General features: G+C 38.7%; 1 long non-coding RNA gene and 1 pseudogene across 1 annotated transcript; one reads left to right on the top strand and one right to left on the bottom strand.

Annotated features, from left to right (window-relative positions):
- Positions 1-618: 618 nt before the first annotated feature.
- On the top strand, positions 619-3,619 carry LOC104414921 (annotated as a pseudogene).
- Positions 3,620-8,564: 4,945 nt separating this feature from the next.
- Positions 8,565-11,689, bottom strand: LOC108954573. Its single transcript, XR_005545207.1, has 3 exons — positions 11,321-11,689; positions 8,799-11,236; positions 8,565-8,704 (listed from the first exon to the last, which is right to left on the bottom strand). It is a non-coding gene; the product is annotated as an uncharacterized LOC108954573 (long non-coding RNA).
- Between the last annotated feature and the right edge of the window lie 7,088 nt (positions 11,690-18,777).

Below are 18,777 nucleotides of genomic sequence, written 5' to 3' on the forward strand. Positions count from 1 at the left end.
ATTCTAAGAATCTGATTCTCTCTTCACCCTCATTGTGATATATCATGGATAAAGGTATGTTTTCATTTCCCTTATTGTGAAATATCAAGAAGATCAAAGATTTCATGTTTTGAATTTCCGCATAAAAGAATTACACTATTGCTTACAACACCCACACATTCTTTTATTTCACAATTTAACTCTTGAAAATGGAAGCATCCAAGAGTTCCATATACTGTGATTCTGAGCTCACCACTTCCGCTACTAAAAGATCAGATTTTTCCATCCAAATTTTGCTCCACTTAGCTGCGAATCAAGGGTTAAGGACGATATAGTCCGAGGCAATCATCACATAATTTTCAAGTGACCAGCTACTTAGATCATCTTATTCCTCCGCCCCTCCCCCCAACAGAGGCATAGCTGCTCTGTCTCATCCCAATCCAGAAATTGAATTCAGGTTCCATCGAACCACTAGATGGAAGTTTTCGTCAGCTGATTTGACGTATAAAGAAGAGTCTGTTCTTGAGCCACTGCAGACTGCAAAATGACGGTCAAGAGCTCCACTGAAGGTCAAAGCAGCATTCATTTGGATATTCCTCAGCTTCAGAAGAAAATGACACCGTCATTTCACCTGCTACAATGTTTGAGCTGCAAAATAGTGCTGGTACGAGAGACAGAAGTAGTGGAAACTCTGTTTCCCCCACGCTGCCAGCTGTTTCCGCCCCAGAAAAAAAGCTGACACTGTTTGCTCTCCGCCTTGCAGTTTTTGAAAAAACGGCCACTGGCCTGGGAACCCTTGGTTTCATCTGGGCGACGGCTGTACTTCTGGGGGGCTTGGCCGATGCCCTAGACAAAACTGACTTCTGGTTCATCACCATCATTTTATTAATTGAAGGAGCTCGAATATTCAGCAGAAGTCATGAGCTGGAATGGCAACACCAGTCCACAAGGTCAATAGCTGATGCCGGAGTTAGCAGCTTCCGAATGCTCAGATCGAGCCCTAGAGTTCTAGTTGAATCTGTGAAGGATATGTCAAGCCCTGTAAGCTCTGCTACAAGGAAGCAAAGTCAACAGAGCAGGGAAATTTCCAAAACTACAGATCCAACAAACGTTAGAGAGCAGAAATTGAGATGGAAGCCAACCCGGATATGGACTTCTTCTGAAGTTCCTATTGTACCTTATGCAGGGAGAGTTTTCCTTTCGAGAAACTTCAGCAAGATTCTCTATTGGCTTCAGCTCCTATCTGCAATAGCCTGCGTTGTGCTTTCATTGATGAAGCTCATCAAGCGCAATTTTGGTGACATTGCTAAAAGAGACACTGACGAGAGGAACGGGAAAGCTGCTCTGTATATCTTTTATGGCTTGGCTTTGGCAGAAGCTTTGGTCATCCTGACAGAGAAACTTTACTGAGAGTGGAAGGTTGTCATCTGTAAGCTTCTCAAACGAGTGAACAAGGAATGCGATCTGGGGCTTCAGGTATGAACTTGACTCAGAGATTTTTCTATGACTCCTATTCGAGATGTATTAATGGTAGCATTTTTGATGGCCTGGGAATGGATATGGTGACTTTTGCTATGGATCTCTTATGTTCAAACTCGCTGGATGAGCAGCTGATAGGAGCCAGGATTCTTCACCAGTTTTCTACGAAAGAACGGTTTTCAGATGACACGCTTCAGAAGATAGGAACGACTCTGCCAGTTATAGAGAGACTGGTGGAGATCTTAAACTGGGAAGACCCACAAGAGGAAGAAATCAGGGTATCAGCTGCAGAAATAGTTTCCAAATTAGCCGGGTAAAAGCAAAACTCCCTTCGGGTCGCTGGGATACCTGGGGCAATGGAATCAATATCATCTCTTCTACAGACAAACAGAAGCCCCAGTTCCACAGAACATGAAATTAGAGAAAAGAAAATCGTCTTTGACCATGAGGACTATGAACACTGGACTTTCATTAATTTGGGGCTACTCATTCTGAAGAAACTAGCCCGTGATCATGATAACTGTGGAAAAATTGGAAACACAAGGGGCCTTCTTTCCAAAATCATAGATTTCACTCATGCTGACAGAAGAATATTGAAGGATTCAACCGTTACCACATCGCAGGTTTTGACCTTTAAAAGATCCCTTCAGGTTATAAAGATGCTGGCAAGCACAACAGGTACCACAGGGAAAAATCTGCAGAGAGAGATCTCAGAGATAGTCTTCACCATAAGAAACATAAGAGATATTCTACGACACGGAGAGAAACGACCAGAACTGCAGAAACTAGGGATTGAGATCCTTACCAGTTTAGCACAGGATAATGATGCAACAGAGCGTATAGGAGGGACTGGTGGAGTTCTGAAAGAACTGTTAAAGATTTTCTTCCAAGAAGGAGTGCTGGAAAATCAAAGGGATGTGAGGATTGTGGCCGGAGAAGCCCTGGCAATGCTGGCTTTTGAAAGCAAGAGCAACTGTCATCGCATCTTGAAGTTAAAGAGGCTCCTAAAAGTGTTGGAGATTCCGATTCTTGATGTTAGTGCTGGAAGAATTTTGAGGAATATGTGCACTTACAGTGGCCCAGAGTCCTTCAACCAGCTAAAGGAAGTAACAGCAGCGGCACCAACAGTAAGTGCATTATTTTGCAAAAATTGAACCTGAGCCGGCATCTCAATAACCGGAAAGGGCAGTTATGTACAAGTTTTAAGTTGTCCTGGAGAGAATGACATTAATGGTTCCTACCTAACCACATTTCTTCAACTCAGGTTCTCAAGGCAATCTTGTCAGGAGAAGGCAAACTACAAGAGGTGATGGTTGGGTTAGCAGTGCATGCTTTCCAAGTACATGACGGCAGAAGAATCGACCGCCTTCTTCAAGCAGGCGGGGTTTAGAGAAGCCGAATTAGCTTGTGCTTTGGTCGAGATCCTGAGGAGCCACCGGAACCCACATATAAAGGTGCCGAGAATGAGAAGGTTTGCTATCGAGCTGGCTATCTGGATGATGAGAGAGAAATCAACAAATGTGCAGATCTTCAGGGATCTGGGCATGGAGGAGGAACTTGAAGGAGTCATGGATACAACATCAGAGCTAGAGAGCTACAACATTTTCTCTGGCACCATTGGACTAAGCAGGCACAGCACGACCATTCACTCACTTGTTGAGACCGCACTTATGCTGCTGAATAACAGGTTTGATCAACCGATAGGTTACTGAGCAAGTGACCATGTCAAATTATCCAACAAATGAGAAACATGAAGCGATGCTAGAATACACATTTCATTCGCTAATTCCAGAAGCAAAGAAATAAAGGTAATTGCTTCTTTAGCAACTCCTTAAGTCCGATGAAATGCTTCTGAAAGTTATGACCATGTTTATTTGTTTTGCACGGAGTTTGTGTGTCATGCGACACACCACATGTACTACTACCAAAACATATGAATATGAATACATACACCCAAGCAATTTTTGCTTTCAGATTCAACTCTTGAACATTCAAGCATCCGAGTGTTGCATATCCCCTAATTCTGAGCTCCCTACTTCTGCTATTAAAAGACTGGATTTCCCCTTCCAAATCTTTTTCAACTTAGCAGCTACTCGAAGACTTAAGACGGGATAATCCAGTGCAGTCATTCCCTAATTTCAAACGCCTACACCAAGATCAAGAATCCCAGAAGGCAATTCATCAGGCAACAGAAGTAGACAAAAAGAAAAAGAAAGAACCCATTGCTTACTTTGTGACAGCTTTAGAAGGACATCTCGCAATGAACCCATAAATTATCTGCACTACACGCTTCTCTGAAACCCCTTAAATAGGATGAGAACCGAAGAACCGAAGAAAAATGGGAACTTGCAGTTGAACAGCTGACTCCATAAAGCAAAAGCGAATGAAACTAAGATCGTAATCTACGCGAACCGACATTCTTGTGATGCACATCAGGGAGTTTTGGAGCTGAGACAATCGAGGATTCAGCGTCTCGACGGTGAGCGAGATCAGTCGCTGTGAATTGCGAAGATGGAAAAGCAAGAAATGGTGGAGGGGAAGGAAGGAAACGGAGAGAACGAAAAAGAATTGAAACTGTTGACCCTGCACAAGAAATTACACATACACATAGAATACCCCCTTCCATTCTTTCACTCTTGAGTTTTTTTTTTTTTTTTTTTTTTTGGTCAGTCCTACTCTATTCTTACTCTACACTCACTTTCAGACTTTTACCCTGAGACAGGGTATGGGAGTCGAAACTCACTCCTGAAACTTACGCATCTCCATCCCATCATTCCCTAAGAATGTGGGGATTTGAACCCCTCATCTCCCATTTCCATGTTGGAAAAGTGGCTACTAGGGCGAATCTTAGTGTTCTTTCACTCTTCAGTTGACCACTCCCTTTTTTTTTTCCCTCACTATTAAATTTTCAGAATTGTCCCAACTTTCTCTCTCTTCAGCTCACCTACTATGCATACTTATTCATTTTCTGAATTTCTTTTTCATATGGGTCAGCTCTTCATCGTCCATGTCATCGTCTATATCTATATCATCAAACTCAATATTAAACTTAAGTGCAATTAACTTCTCTTTTGGATACTCTTTCTCATTCATCTGTTCCACTTCATACAATTGAAGAGAGTGTATTAGCTCGTCAACAAAAAGAGGTATGATCATTTATGTCTCAAAATTTCACATGATTCCAATCCTTTTTCAAACATTTATTTTCTGTTGAAAGAAAATTAGTAGTTTGTTGACCTTCATTGGAGTAGAAATTAATTGACATTGATATGCAATCCATTTACAATTTCCGTAAAATGGCTTAACATATCTCTAATAGACTCTTTAGGCTTCATTTTGAAGGACTCATATTAGCTAAGTAAGAAGTTTACTTTTGTCTCATTTACACGATATATTCCTTCATAGGTGACATGAAGCTTATCACATACTTCTTTAATTGTTTCACATGAAAATATTATATTATATTCAGCAGGAGACATGACACACTATAAAAATAAAAAATAGCTTTAGCATCAATAGCCTATCTCTTGATAATTTCTACTTAGTTGGAATCCTCAGCATCTTTATCTAAGAATTATTTTCCCTTGTCTGAAGTTGATGCTGCATTTGGGTTAATTCTTCTTTCCACAACATCTTATTTCAGAGGATCATTGGATCTTAGGAACGCCTTCATTTTATTATTCCACACATTGTATTATTTTCTATCAAAATAGGGTGGCTTGGTATTGTTCTATCCTTCAATCAGTCCCGGTGTCAAGATACTAGCAATAAAAGATTTTTAGTTCATAAATAAAAACACTTCAATAAAATGAGCATCAAAACTCTTATACCAATTGAAAATGATAGTATTACCACTTAGAGGGAACGTGAATAGGTGTAGAAACAAATTAAGCAAATAAATGAAGAATAAGTTATATTGCAAGCAAAGTCTAACTAAAAGTGCCACCAAAATTTTGAAGTAAATTCAAGCTCAATTAAAGATGGTTTAGAAATTTGAAAGGTTCAGAAAATGATTGCAACAGACAAATCAAAGAGTTAAGGAAAAAGAAAATTGAACACGAGATTTATAGTGGTTTGACTTAGATCAAGCTTACGTCTACTCTCCCACGTTGATAGCATTTTAACTGAAATTCACTAAGATATCAATAGAGAAATACAATTATTTGAGTATGAACACTCATTGAAGGATTTCTTTTTCTCTCACTAAGTCACTTTTCTTGTGTTTTTCTCTCTTGAATACAATTTGTAAGTGATGTCGATGAAGAACAAGTGGTTGGAAAGGCCTCAAACTTTGGAATTTCAATTTCACGCATTATCTCAAATGGATTGAATGACCTCCTTAAATATTCATCTACACATTTCTAACTATTGGAAATTTCAAGAGAAATTTCTTTCAATCAATCCATTAAACATAATCAATTAAGGAAATTTTTAGCCGTTTGAAAATTGAAATGAAAATCCGATGTTTCTGGTCGCCCATACAATCAAAAATCTAGGTTTCATAAGTAGATGCTTCTCCAAAAGGAACTTGTCTTCAAGATTGATTTCATCAATTCGTGATTTATTCCATCAATATATTTATAAAAGGTAAATGACATTTTCCGTCATAAAACCAAATATTAAGGATAAATCTCTATAATGTTCGTACTGAATCATTGTCGAAAGATCAATAATCCTAAGTCTAATTATATCTTTTTTTTTTGACTTGGTTTTAGTCTGGATCTTGTCAAAGTAAGAAATATTTTTGGAGTAAAAAGATTTTGACAAAAGTTTAGTATTCTTCAGAATAAGAACAAGAACAAAAAAGTTTTGTTAACTTCAAAACCTGATGAGAGTTTTCTCAACAATCAAAAGTCGATGCATTAAGCTCATAAACTATGAAAACCGAGACATTCCTGTGATTGAATTCGGCGAGAACCTCGCTACCCGTTGAGATCATGGAGTTCCGAAGCTGAGACGAGTGAGGATTGAGCGTCTTGACAGCGAGCAAGCTCAGTCATTGCAGATTCCGTGAAGAACAAATGGTAGAGGGAAAGGCAAGAAATGGAAGGAACGAAAATTAGTTAAAAACTATCTACCCCGAACAAGAAATTGAAAAGGAAACATTATGCAAAAGGAAAAATGACACAAATGATCTTTGAACCTTAGCCAAATATGTAATGTGGTCTCTAAACTTTTAATTTGTTAAATGTGGTATCTAGATATTTGATACATGTTTTGGGACAATAATAAACATTTTTATATAGTTTAGGGACTAAATTGAATATATATATTTAAGTCTAGAGATCTTATTGAATAAATTAAAAGTTTATGAACCACATTACACATTGAGGTACAATTTAAGAATCATATCAAACAAATCAAAAGTCCAGAAACTATGTTGTATATTGAGTTAAATTTAAAGGCCATTTGTATTATTATCACTACTCAAAACAATTTCAAATGATAGTTGCACGAATTCACCATATATTCAAAAAAAAAAAAAAAAAACACACACACACATACACACATTTTTGTTAAATTACCCTTTTTTTGGTAAGGTAAGAAATTACCCATTCTTTATTTCGCTTGTCTTCATTCATTTTTTGAACCACCGTCGACTTTTTTTTTTTTTTTTTTTTTGCCAAAAATTTTCTGAATTGTCCAAACTTTCTTTACCTTATGCTAACCTACTATACATAGTTATTCAATTCCTTTCTAAGTGTAATTACTTAATTAAGCACCCGCAAACGCCAGTTGCGACGCCTTCCCATGATTGAATATTAAGGAATACCCGGGACAATAAAAGTTGTGCCCTTTTTCTTCGTTTTGATGACGCCACACATAATAAATGGTTAATGGGTTTTCGAACTTTGGCGAGTAAATAGAAGTAATTTCTCCTCATGAAATAGCCAGCCGTCTGGACCTTCGACACAAAGCAGGTGGACCATCTGCGTGTCCTCTAGCTCGAGACGAAGACAATCGATAAAATATCTCCAGCAATCTCCAAACGAAATGCCAAACTCTTAAACACGACATGGAAAGAATCGTCGAGGAGCAAGCAAGTGGCCGTGGAGATCCGAGAATGCGCCTATCATGGACCGAATGACTACGAATTTTAACAGCACACTTGACCAAATGATTCTCATGGACAGAGACGCCTAAAGAAAAAGGAGACTTTGAAGGTTCAACTCAATGACTAATCTTCCTTTCGATGAGGTTCACGTCGACCACACCTTTCAGGGAGCTGTGCACGGCGTTATAGAACTCTAAGAACCCTGATAATTCATTATAACATCAGGATATTAAGCATATGTTCTTCAAACAGAGTCGATACCGTCTCACACTCGTCATCACTCTTGTACAAGTTTTGTCGGCTGCAAGCCAACGCAGTCACCAAGCAGCAAGCGTGTCGCTCCGATATGCAGAAAGAGAGTAGGAGATCATCAGGCAATCAAGAAAGCTCGTCAATGGAACATTAGAAGAAAACAATCCAACGATACTGGAATTCGATCCAAGAGCAAGAGAACTTGCAGGAAAGTAGGCAATAGAAGCTGCTTAACCTTCCTTTTCCTCTGCAAGATGCAGTTATAAGTTATAACAACACCCCCCTTTCTTTGTTTACAGAGGCATAGCAATTCTGTCCCATCCCAATCCAGGAAATTTATCAACAGACTGCTAGGTGGAAGTTTTCCTCAGCTGATTTGACGTATAAAGAAGAATCTGCTCCTGAGCCACTCCAGAAGAATCTGCTCCTGAGCCACTCCAGACCGCGAAATGACGGTCAAGAGCTTTGCTGAAGGTCAAAGCAGCATTCATTTGGATATTCCTCAGCTTCCGAAGGAAAATGAAAGCACCATTTCACCCGCCACAATTTTTGAGCCACAAACTAATCCTAGCAGCAGAAACTATGTATCTCCCACGCTGCCAGCTGTTTCAGCCCCGGAGGAAAAGCTGACTCTGTTTGCTGTCCACCTTGCAGTTCTTGAAAAAATGGCCACTGGCCTGGGAACCCTTGGTTTCATCTGGGCGACGGTTGTACTCCTGGGGGGCTTTGCCAGTACCCTAGAGAAAACCGACTTCTGGTTCATCACCATCATTTTATCAATTGAAGGAGCTAGAATCTTCAGCAGGAGTCACGAGCTGGAATGGCAACACCAGTCCACATGGTCAATAGCTGACGCAGGAATTAGCAGCTTCCGAGCACTCAGATCAAGCTCTAGAGCTCTAGTTGAATCCGTGAAGGATATGTTAAGCCCTGTAAGCTCTGCTACAAGGAAGCAAAGTCAACACAGCAGGAATATTTCCAAAACTACAGATGCAACAAACATTACAGAGCAGAAATTGAGAAGGAAGCCAACCTGGATTTGGACTTCTTCCGAAGTTCCTATTATACCTTATGCAGGGAGAGTTTTCCTTTCGAGAAATGTCAGCAAGATTCTGTATTGGCTTCAGCTCTTATCTGCAATAGCCTGCGTCGTGCTCTCATTGATGAAGCTCATCAAGCACAATTTTGGTGACAATGCTAAAAGAGACACTGACGAGAGGAACAGGAAGGCTGCTCTGTATATCTTTTATGCCTTGGCTTTGGCAGAAGCTCTGGTTCTCCTGACAGAGAAACTTTACTGGGAGTGGAAGGTTGTCATCTGTAAGCTTCTTGAAGGGGTGAATGAGGAATGCAATCTGGGGGCTTCAGGTATGAACTCGACTCGGAGATTTTTCTATGACTCCTATTCAAGATGTATTAATGGGAGCATTTTTGATGGCCTGGGAATGGATATGGTGACTTTTGCCATGGATCTCTTATCTTCAAACTCGCCGCAAGAGCAGCTCATAGGAGCCAGGATTCTTCGCCAGTTTTCTACGAAAGAACGGTTTTCAGATGGCACTCTTCAGAAGATGGGAACAACTCTGCCAGTTATAGAGAGACTGGTGGAGATCTTGAACTGGAAACACCCACATGAGGAAGAAATCAGGCTATCAGCTGCAGAAATAGTCTCCAAATTAGCTGGGAAAAAGCAAAACTCCCTCCGGGTCGCTGGGATACCCGCGGCAATGGAATCGATATCATCTCTTCTACAGACAAACAGAAGCCTCAGTTCTACAGCAGACGAAATTGGAGAAAGGAAAATTGTCTTTGATCAGGAGGATTATGGACACTGGACTTTCATTAATTTGGGGCTACTCATTCTGAAGAAACTAGCCCATGATCATGATAACTGCGGAAAAATTGGAAACACAAGGGGCCTTCTTTCCAAAATGATAGATTTCACTCATGCTGACGAGAGAATATTGAAGGACTCAACCGTTACCACATCGCAGGTTTTGATTGTTAAAAGATCCCTAAAGGTTATAAAGATGCTGGCAAGCACAACAGGTACCACAGGGAAAAATCTCCGTAGAGAGATCTCCGAGATAGTCTTTACCATAAGCAACATAAGAGATATTCTACGACATGGAGAGAAACAACCAGAACTGCAGAAACTAGGGATTGAGATCCTAACCAGTTTAGCACAGGACAATGAGGCGACAGAGTGTATAGGAGGGACTGGTGGAGTTCTGAAAGAACTGTTAAACATTTTCTTCCAAGGAGTGCAGGAAGAACAAAGGGATGTGAGGATTGTGGCTGGAGAAGCTCTGGCAATGCTGGTGTTTGAAAGCAGGAGCAACTGTCGTCGCATCTTGAAGTTCAATGTAGTGGAGAGGCTCCTAGAAGCATTGGAGATTCCGCTTCTTCATGTCAATTCTGGAAGGATTTTGAGGAACCTGTGCACTTACAGTGGGCCAGAGTCCTTCAACCAGCTAAAGGGAGTAACAGCAGCGGCACCAACAGTAAGTGGATTTTTTGCAAAAATTGAACCTGAGCTGGTATCTCAATAACTGGAAACAGCAATTATGTACAACTTTGAGTTGTCCTGAAGAAAATGATATTAATTGTTCCAACCTAACCATATTTCCTCAACTCAGGTTCTCAAGGCAATCTTGTCAGGAGAAGGCAAACTCCAAGAGGTGATGGTTGGGTTAGCGGTACATGCTTTCAAGTTCATGACAGCAGAAGAATCGACCGCCTTGTTCAAGCGGGAAGGGTTAAGAGAAGCCAAATTAGCTTGCACTTTGGTCGAGATCCTGAGAAGCCACCGGAACCCACATGTAAAGGTGCCAAGAATGAGAAGGTTTGCTATCGAGCTGGCAATTTGGATGATGAGAGAGAAATCAACAAATGTGCAGATCTTCAGGGATCTGGGCATGGAGGAGGAGCTTGAAGGAGTCATGGATACGACATCAGAGCTAGAGAGCTACAACATTTTCTCTGGCACAATTGGACTAAGCAGGCACAGCACAACCATTCACTCACTTGTTGAGACCGCACTTATGCTGCTCAAGAACAGGTTTGATCAACCGATGAAGGCATGCTAGAATACACATTTCATTCACTAATTCCAGAAGCAAATGAATAAAGGTAATTGCTTCTTTAGCAACTCCCTTAAGTCCGATGAAATGCTTCTGAAAGTTACAACCATGTTTATTTGTTTCACACGGAGTTTGTGTGTCGTGCGACGCACCACATGTACTACTACCATAACATATGACTATGAATACATACACCCAAGCAATTATTGCTTTCCGATTCAACTCTTGAACATTCAAACATCCGAGTTTTGCATATCCCCTGATTCTGAGCTCCCTACTTCTGCTATTAAAAGACTGGATTTCCCCTCCCAAATCTTTTTCAACTTAGCAGCTACTCGAAGACCTGAGACGGCATAATCCAATGCAATCATTCCATATTTTTAAACGCCTACACCAAGATCAACAATCCCAGAAGGCAATTCATCAGGCAACAGAAGTAGACAAAAAGAAAAAGAAAGACTCCATTGCTTACTTTGTGACGTCTTTAGAAGGACATCTCGAAATGAACCCATAAATTATCTGCACTACACGCTTCTCTGAAACCCCTTAAATAGGATGAGAACCGACGAACCAAAGAAAAAATGGGAACTCGCAGTTGAACAGCTGACTCCATAAAGCAAAAGCGAATGAAACTAAGATAGTAATCTACGCGAACCGACATTCTTGTGATGCACATCAGGGAGTTTTGGAGCTGAGACAAGCGAGGATTCAGCGTCTCGACGGTGAGCGAGATCAGTCGATGTGAATTGCGAAGATGGAAAAACAAGAAATGGTGGAGGGGAAGGAAGGAAACGGAAAGAACGGAAGTGAATTGAAACTGTCGACCCTGCACAAGAAATTACAATATAAATATATATTACCCCCTTCCATTCTTTCACTCTTCAGTTGACCACTCCCTTTTTTTCCTCACTATTAAAATTTCAGAATTGTCCCTACTTTCTCTCTCTTGAGCTCACCTACTATGCGTACATATTCATTTTCTTTCTATGCATAATTACTTTATTATGCGTGCGCGAGCGCCAGTAACTGCTACACCCGCCATAACCTTAATTGCATATTAAAAGATCCCGAGGTCAATAAAAATTGCCATAACCTTAGATAAACGTTTCAAAGGTTTTCGAATTTTTGCACATCTCCAGCAAGCTACAGACTAAAATGCCAAATTGCTTTTTCCATGACACTGCAAGAATCGTCAAGGAGCAACCAAGCAAGTGGCCGCGGAAACCCGAGAAAGCACCTGTCACGCGAGAGATTACAATATTATTCGATGCATGAACACGGATGCAAAACAGATTTGACAGATTCTGACGTAAACAACTGCTGCAAGTAATGTGGCGATTTCCAGACTGGACCGAATGATGATGACTTTGTAGAAAAGCTAAATGAGAGGAGAGATGAGGCTGAAAATTTCCTCTTTTTTCATAATTAGGAAATCTTTTATACAAAGTAAATATATAACGTAAAAACACTACTAAATTGGGACCTATAACTATTTATGTTCTGCATAAAGTACTTACTTTACTAACACCTAAAAATTAGGACAACTAACACACAAATTAGCTAAACGCGACTCCACTTAACTCTAATAACTGAAAAACCTTATTAGTAAAACGTGCAAAAAGAAATAACTATTATTTTAACAATCCCTCCCTTAAACTGATATTTACTAACATTTAAAGCCTTGACTATTTTCAATGTGTAAACATCTAGTAACCTTCTAAGCTTCACAAATGACTCCATCTTGAGGGCCTTGGTGAATATATCAGCAACTTGATTTTCACTTCTGCAATAGATTAGATCAATTATTCCATCATTGCTAAGATCTCTTAAGAAATAAAACTTCACATCAATGTGCTTGCTTTTTCCATGTAGCACAGGATTCTTGGAGAGTTTGATTGCTAAGTTGTTGTTACAATTTTTTTTTATAACGGTTGTTACAAAAAAATTTAGTAGCTCCTAGTTGCTTAAATTGTAGCTCCTTAGTCAAATAGCTTGATAAGCATTAACTGTTGTAACAACAAATTCAACTTCTATACTTGACAATGTAACAATTGATTGCTTCTTGGATGACTAAGAAATAGCACATGTCCTAAACATAAAAGCATAACCCGAAGTGCTCCTTCTATCATCTTGATGTCCTACATAGTCACTATCAGTAAATCCCAATAAATTGGATTTTTCACCATTATTGTAAAATAGCCCAAAATTTCTAGTTCCTTGCAAGTAACGAAGAATTCTCTTGACAGCTAACAAATACATTTATGTAGGATTGTCCATATATCTACTAATTAAATTCATAGAATACATTATGACTGGTCTTGTTGCAGTTAGATACATCAAACTGCCCACAATTTATTTATAAATTATGCTGTCAACCTTCCTCCCTTCATAATATTTGTATAGCTTTAAGCCAAACTCAATTGGAGTGTTTATGGGATTACAATCCTTCATCCGAAATTGTCCAAAATTTCTCTCACATATTTCTTTGGAGAAATAAAAATCCCATCATCCGATTGTACCACTTCTATGCCAATGAAGTAATGCATCATACTAAGATTAGACATTTCAAACTCATACATCATAGATTTCTTGAATTCTTTAAACATGATATCACAATTTCCAGTAAATATAAGATTGTCAACATACAAACAGATAATAAGCATTTTCCTTTTATCTCCAATCTTGATGAAAAGTGTATGCTCATAAGAACATTTTGAAAAATCAATTTTAAGAAAATAAGTTTCAATACGAGTATACCAAGCTCGAGGGGCTTGTTTTAGCCCATAAAGAGTTTTTTCTAATCTATAAATTTTATGCTTATTTCCAATCTTGACATAACCATTGGGTTGCTCGACAAATATCTGTTCCTCCAAGTACCTATGCAAAAATGTCAATTTGACATCTAGTTAGAAAAATAGGCCAAGAATTCTGTATCGCTAATGCAACCAGCAATATGATTGTGTTATGTCTCGCAACTGGAGAAAAAGCTTATGTATTGTCGATCCCATATTGCTACTTGTATCCCTTGGCTACCAAACGCGCTTTATATTTGTCAACTTCACAATTTTCTTCCAGTTTTGTTTTAAAGATCTACTTTACACTAATGGTTTTTTGTCCATCCAGAAGATCGGATAGCTGCCAAGTATAATTTCTTTCAATGAAATTAATTTCATCATCCATTACTTTTCGCCATTTTCCTTCTTTGATAGCACTCTCAAAGTTGTAGGATCATAATCTGAAAACAAGGCAAAGTGAGTAATTAAATCTCCAATTCCAGTTACCTCATAATCTTCCATCTAAGCATACCTTCTTCTAACGCAGTGAAGAGATTGAACTTCTTCTTCATTGACTTCAACGACTGTTGGTTCAATTCCAGTAGCTATAGAAGTCATATTTGATGAATTTTTAGGCATACAAGATGCTGAAATATGCTCCTGTTCAGCATCATTGTCATAAAAGACTTGGGTAGGCTACTGCCTATTCCAATTTCAAGTATTTTCTTCATAAAAAACAATATCCATGCTAGTCACAATCTTCTTTGTTAGTGGATTGAATGATTTATATGCTTTGGATGCTTCACTTAAACCAAGAAAGAAACATTTTTCAACCTTGTCATCAAGTTTCTTTCTTTTCTCATTTGGAACATGGGTATATGCGATGCATCCAAAGATTCTGAAGTGATCTATAGCCGGTCTTCTCCCACTCGAAGTCTCTTCTGGTGTCATATTTTGAACAGCAAAAGTTGGACTTCTGTTCAAAACATGAATACTCCAATTTACTGCTTCTGGCCAGAAAGTCATTGGAACTCTTCCTCTTGCCAATAAGCTTCTCACCATGTTGAGAATGGTTCTATTCTTCCTCTCAAATAAACTATTATGTTGTGGTGTATATGAAGCAATAAGCTCTCTTCGAATGTCATGCTCTGCACGAAAAGCTTCAAATTTTTTTGAACAATATTCACCACCACGATCTGTTCGAAGGGTCTTAATGGTCTTTCCTACTTCATTTTCCACACAAGCTTTGAAGCTTTTAAATGCAGAGAAAGCTTTTGATTTTTCCTGTAAAAAATAAACCCAAGTTTTTCTGAAAAAATCATCAATGAAGGTAATTAAGTATCTTTTACCTCCATTAGAAGATGAGTTTATAGGACCGCAAATGTTCAAATGCATCAGTTGCAAAACATCATTTGCTTTTCATGACTTCTCTTTTGAAAATTGAGAACGATATTGTTTGCTAATAACACATTTTTCGCAGACTTGGGAAGGAATAGTAATTTGAGAAAGACATGTCACCATGTATTTCTATTAGAGGGTCTTCAATCCACCAAAACTTAAGTGACCATAGCAATGCCACAACCATGAGGGATCTTTCTTTTCAGTCATCAAACAAGATTGAATGTTTTCAATCTTTAATGGAAACAATTTATATGAACTCATAGGAACAACAGCAATTGCACCTCTAACATAATCATAAATTTCACAGACACCCCTTTGAATGGTGATTACATAATCATTTTCTTGTAATTGGTCAGCACTCATTAGGTTACTTTTTAAGTCAAGAACATACAACACATTAGAGATCGTTTTCACAAAACCATTATTGGTTGTTATCTTAATATCACATTTTCCCATCACTTTCATAGTAAAATGATCCCTAAAATTCACAGTGGAATGAAAATCTTCATTTAGATAAGAAAAAAAAGACTTACCTCCACTCATGTGGTTACTGCAGCCTGTATTCACATACCAAATATCTGACTCAGGCTTCTTTTCATCTTGAACAACCATCAACAACATTTCTACTTATTTTTCTTCAACAAAATTTGAATTCTCTGCATTTTCTTTATTATTAAGTAGCCTAGTATAACATTCAGATGCATAATGACCAAATTTATGACATCTAAAACACTTTATTTTGGATTTGTTAGGATCCCGTTCTCTGCCTTTGCCTTGAAATTGGTCATTATTGGCTTTGAAATTCTTGCTAACATTTCTATTTCCTCAATCTCTCTTTCCTCTACCTCTACCTCTACTCCTTCCTCTAAAATTATTGGAATGAGTATTGATAGAAGCCTTCAACGCTTGCTCCTCTACTGTTGAACTTCTATTCATCTTATGTTCATGGACCAATAAAGAGTTTTGCAATTCATCAAGAGAGAGCACATCTATGTCTTTCGACTCTTGAATTGAGCAGACAACATAATTAAACTTTGATGTTAGGGAACGTAAAATCTTCTCCACAATGGTGATGTCATTTATCTTCTCGCCTTGGAATCGCATCTTGTTGCCGATCTCCATTGTTTTGGCACAATAACTAGTAATAGACTCTCAATCCTTCATCACTAGTGTCTCAAAATCTCTTTTCAAGGCTTTAAGCTGTGCACACTTCACTCTAACAGAACCTTAATATTTCTTCTTCATAGAATTCCAAATATCTTTTGAAGTTTTTTTGCAAAGAATAGTCTCCAAGTAAAGACGATCAATACCTAAAAGAGATAATTTTTTGCCTTCAGGTCCTTCAACTTTCTAGCTTCCAATTTTACTTTCTAGGGATCTTTCAAAGCCTGTGCCTGCTGATGGCTCTTGAATTCCAAATTCAACAACCGACCAATATTCCTTTGACCATGAAAAATTCTCCATCAGCATGCTCCAATAGTCATAGTTGTGAAAGCTAGTATGAGCACCTAGAGGGGGTGAATAGGTGCAGAAACAATTTTGCGAGATATGTGCAGTGCTGATCAACAATAGATTATGAACACAGAAATTATAGTGGTTCGGCTTAATCTAAGCCTACGTCCACTCTTCCGCACTAATAGCCCACCGACTAGATTTCACTATGAACAAAAGAGTTGTTACAGTTAGGCTCTTCCTTGATTCTACAGTGTAGAGACTCTATTACACTTCCTCAAGGTCTCTCAATGATATAGACTCTCTTTTGTGTACAAGATTTCGCTCAACAGTTTAATTGTCTAAGAACAAGGAGCTTCAGACTTTGGAATTCTTCTATCGTGCACACACTCGAATAACTGGAACGTCTTACTTATATACTCATTTATGCTATCATACCCGTTGGCACTTACCAAAGGAATTCTTCCAATCTACCTGTTGGACATAATCAATTAGGAAGATCTTCGAGCTATTTAAGGAACATGATGATAGCCCATCAATCCTGCTCGCCCATACAATTAGGATTTTGGTTTCCATAAGTAGAACTTTCCAAGTATACTTCGCCAATCAACGGATCCACAATTCCCGAATCAATCTTGATTAGAATAATGGATTCTGACATGCTATATATAGCCAAGAGATATTCTCCAGTCGATAAAGTCAAATCCTTGACAAAACATCCAGTTCTGGATAAGTCTTCTTCGATGGACTAGAAACTGTCAATGAGGATAGACTTTGAGTCTTGAGTTTGGCAGTCCGGAGGTCTTCAGACTTTGATGGAAGAGTCTGCAAATCTTCAGACTAGACTGATGAAAACGTTTTTTCAGCTTCAAAACACTCAAGGAAGTTTTCTCCAACAATCTTCCCCTTTTTGATGGTGACAAAACTTTCCTGCAGATTTGGATAACTTTGACCTACAAAACATTACTCAAGAAAATATGGATATCTTAAAGATAAATGGCTTAGTAATAACACTAGAATCTGCATACACAGAAAGTAGGTTAGTCTTATGAACAAAGCCATGAGATATCAATAATACTTAAGATAAACAGATGTTCAAACAGTCAATTCCAAATCTAGTCCAAATCCAAACAGCCAAACACAAACATCAAGTCAATCAATATTTTTGTTTTTAAATCCAAACAGTCAAATCTGCACATCTCTCCCCATTTTTGTCATCATTAAAAAGGTAGAGATGAAAAGAGAATGAAATTAAGATGGCTTGGGAATAAAAACAAGATGGAAATCTCCCATTGACTATACAATGCCTTCTAGCTTTTTCAAGTCCTCCTTCAGTTGTGCTACTTCTTCAACCTTAACATTTGCTTGAACTTGAAGAGCAAGGGCTTGGAGTTGATCATTCAAAGAAACTAAAGAAGCTTGTCATGCATTCTGCAAATTCTGAAGTTCGCATCCCAGAGCATAGATTTGACCTTTCATCTCTAAAAGAACATCAAGAATTCTGCGAAAGTGTGCTGAATTATGAGTCTGAGTACTTGCTTCTCCACGATCAGACGGTGTATAAGCAGATGATGGCAAATCAGCATTGTCACGCAAATTGGGCGATGAAACATCGTGTCCCTCCTCAGGAAATTGTGAGGCATATATGTCCTCTGGATCTGCTGGAGAGCGACTTACTTCTTCACTGGTGGCAGGCATTGAGGATGTTCCTCTTTTCTCAGGATCTCCCCCTGTTTCCATGCCTTTAGGTGGAGAAGAGTGTTCCTCATGTTCTTTTTCTACTCTCTCATCTTCTTCTTCTTCTTCAATTCTTTCATCCTCTGCATCTCTCTCCTCTGCTTCTTTTTCAAAATCTTCACTTTCTCCAGTCCTCTGTTCTGTTTCAGCCGTGTCTTTTTCCTATCTCTCCGTTGATTCTGGTGCAGAACGACTCAAGTTCTTCAATGCCATTGTAGAAATAGTGATATCATCCTCATCCTCAATGATGATAACTCTTCTTTTCTTAGATGGAGCAACCATGGGCTCTTTCCCTTTCCTTTTTGCAGCCGAAGAGATTTGATGAGTCTTGACAGGGGTTTTCTCCTTGAACTTCTCCAACTCCTTGTTGAGTTCCTTCAGACGCATTTTAGAGACCATTATCAGTCCCACCACCATTTGATCACATGCTCTACCACAAAGAATTTGGGGAGGCTGAATATTCAAGTGTCTGAATAACTTGGTTACAAGAGCTGCGTACATGAATTGATTTTTGTCCTTCACCACTGCCCTGCCCTGTACATGTGGAACATAATGGTGTGTGGAA

Source organism: Eucalyptus grandis, chromosome 8 (genome assembly GCF_016545825.1).
Source record: "Eucalyptus grandis isolate ANBG69807.140 chromosome 8, ASM1654582v1, whole genome shotgun sequence".
Classification (NCBI taxonomy): domain Eukaryota; kingdom Viridiplantae; phylum Streptophyta; class Magnoliopsida; order Myrtales; family Myrtaceae; genus Eucalyptus; species Eucalyptus grandis.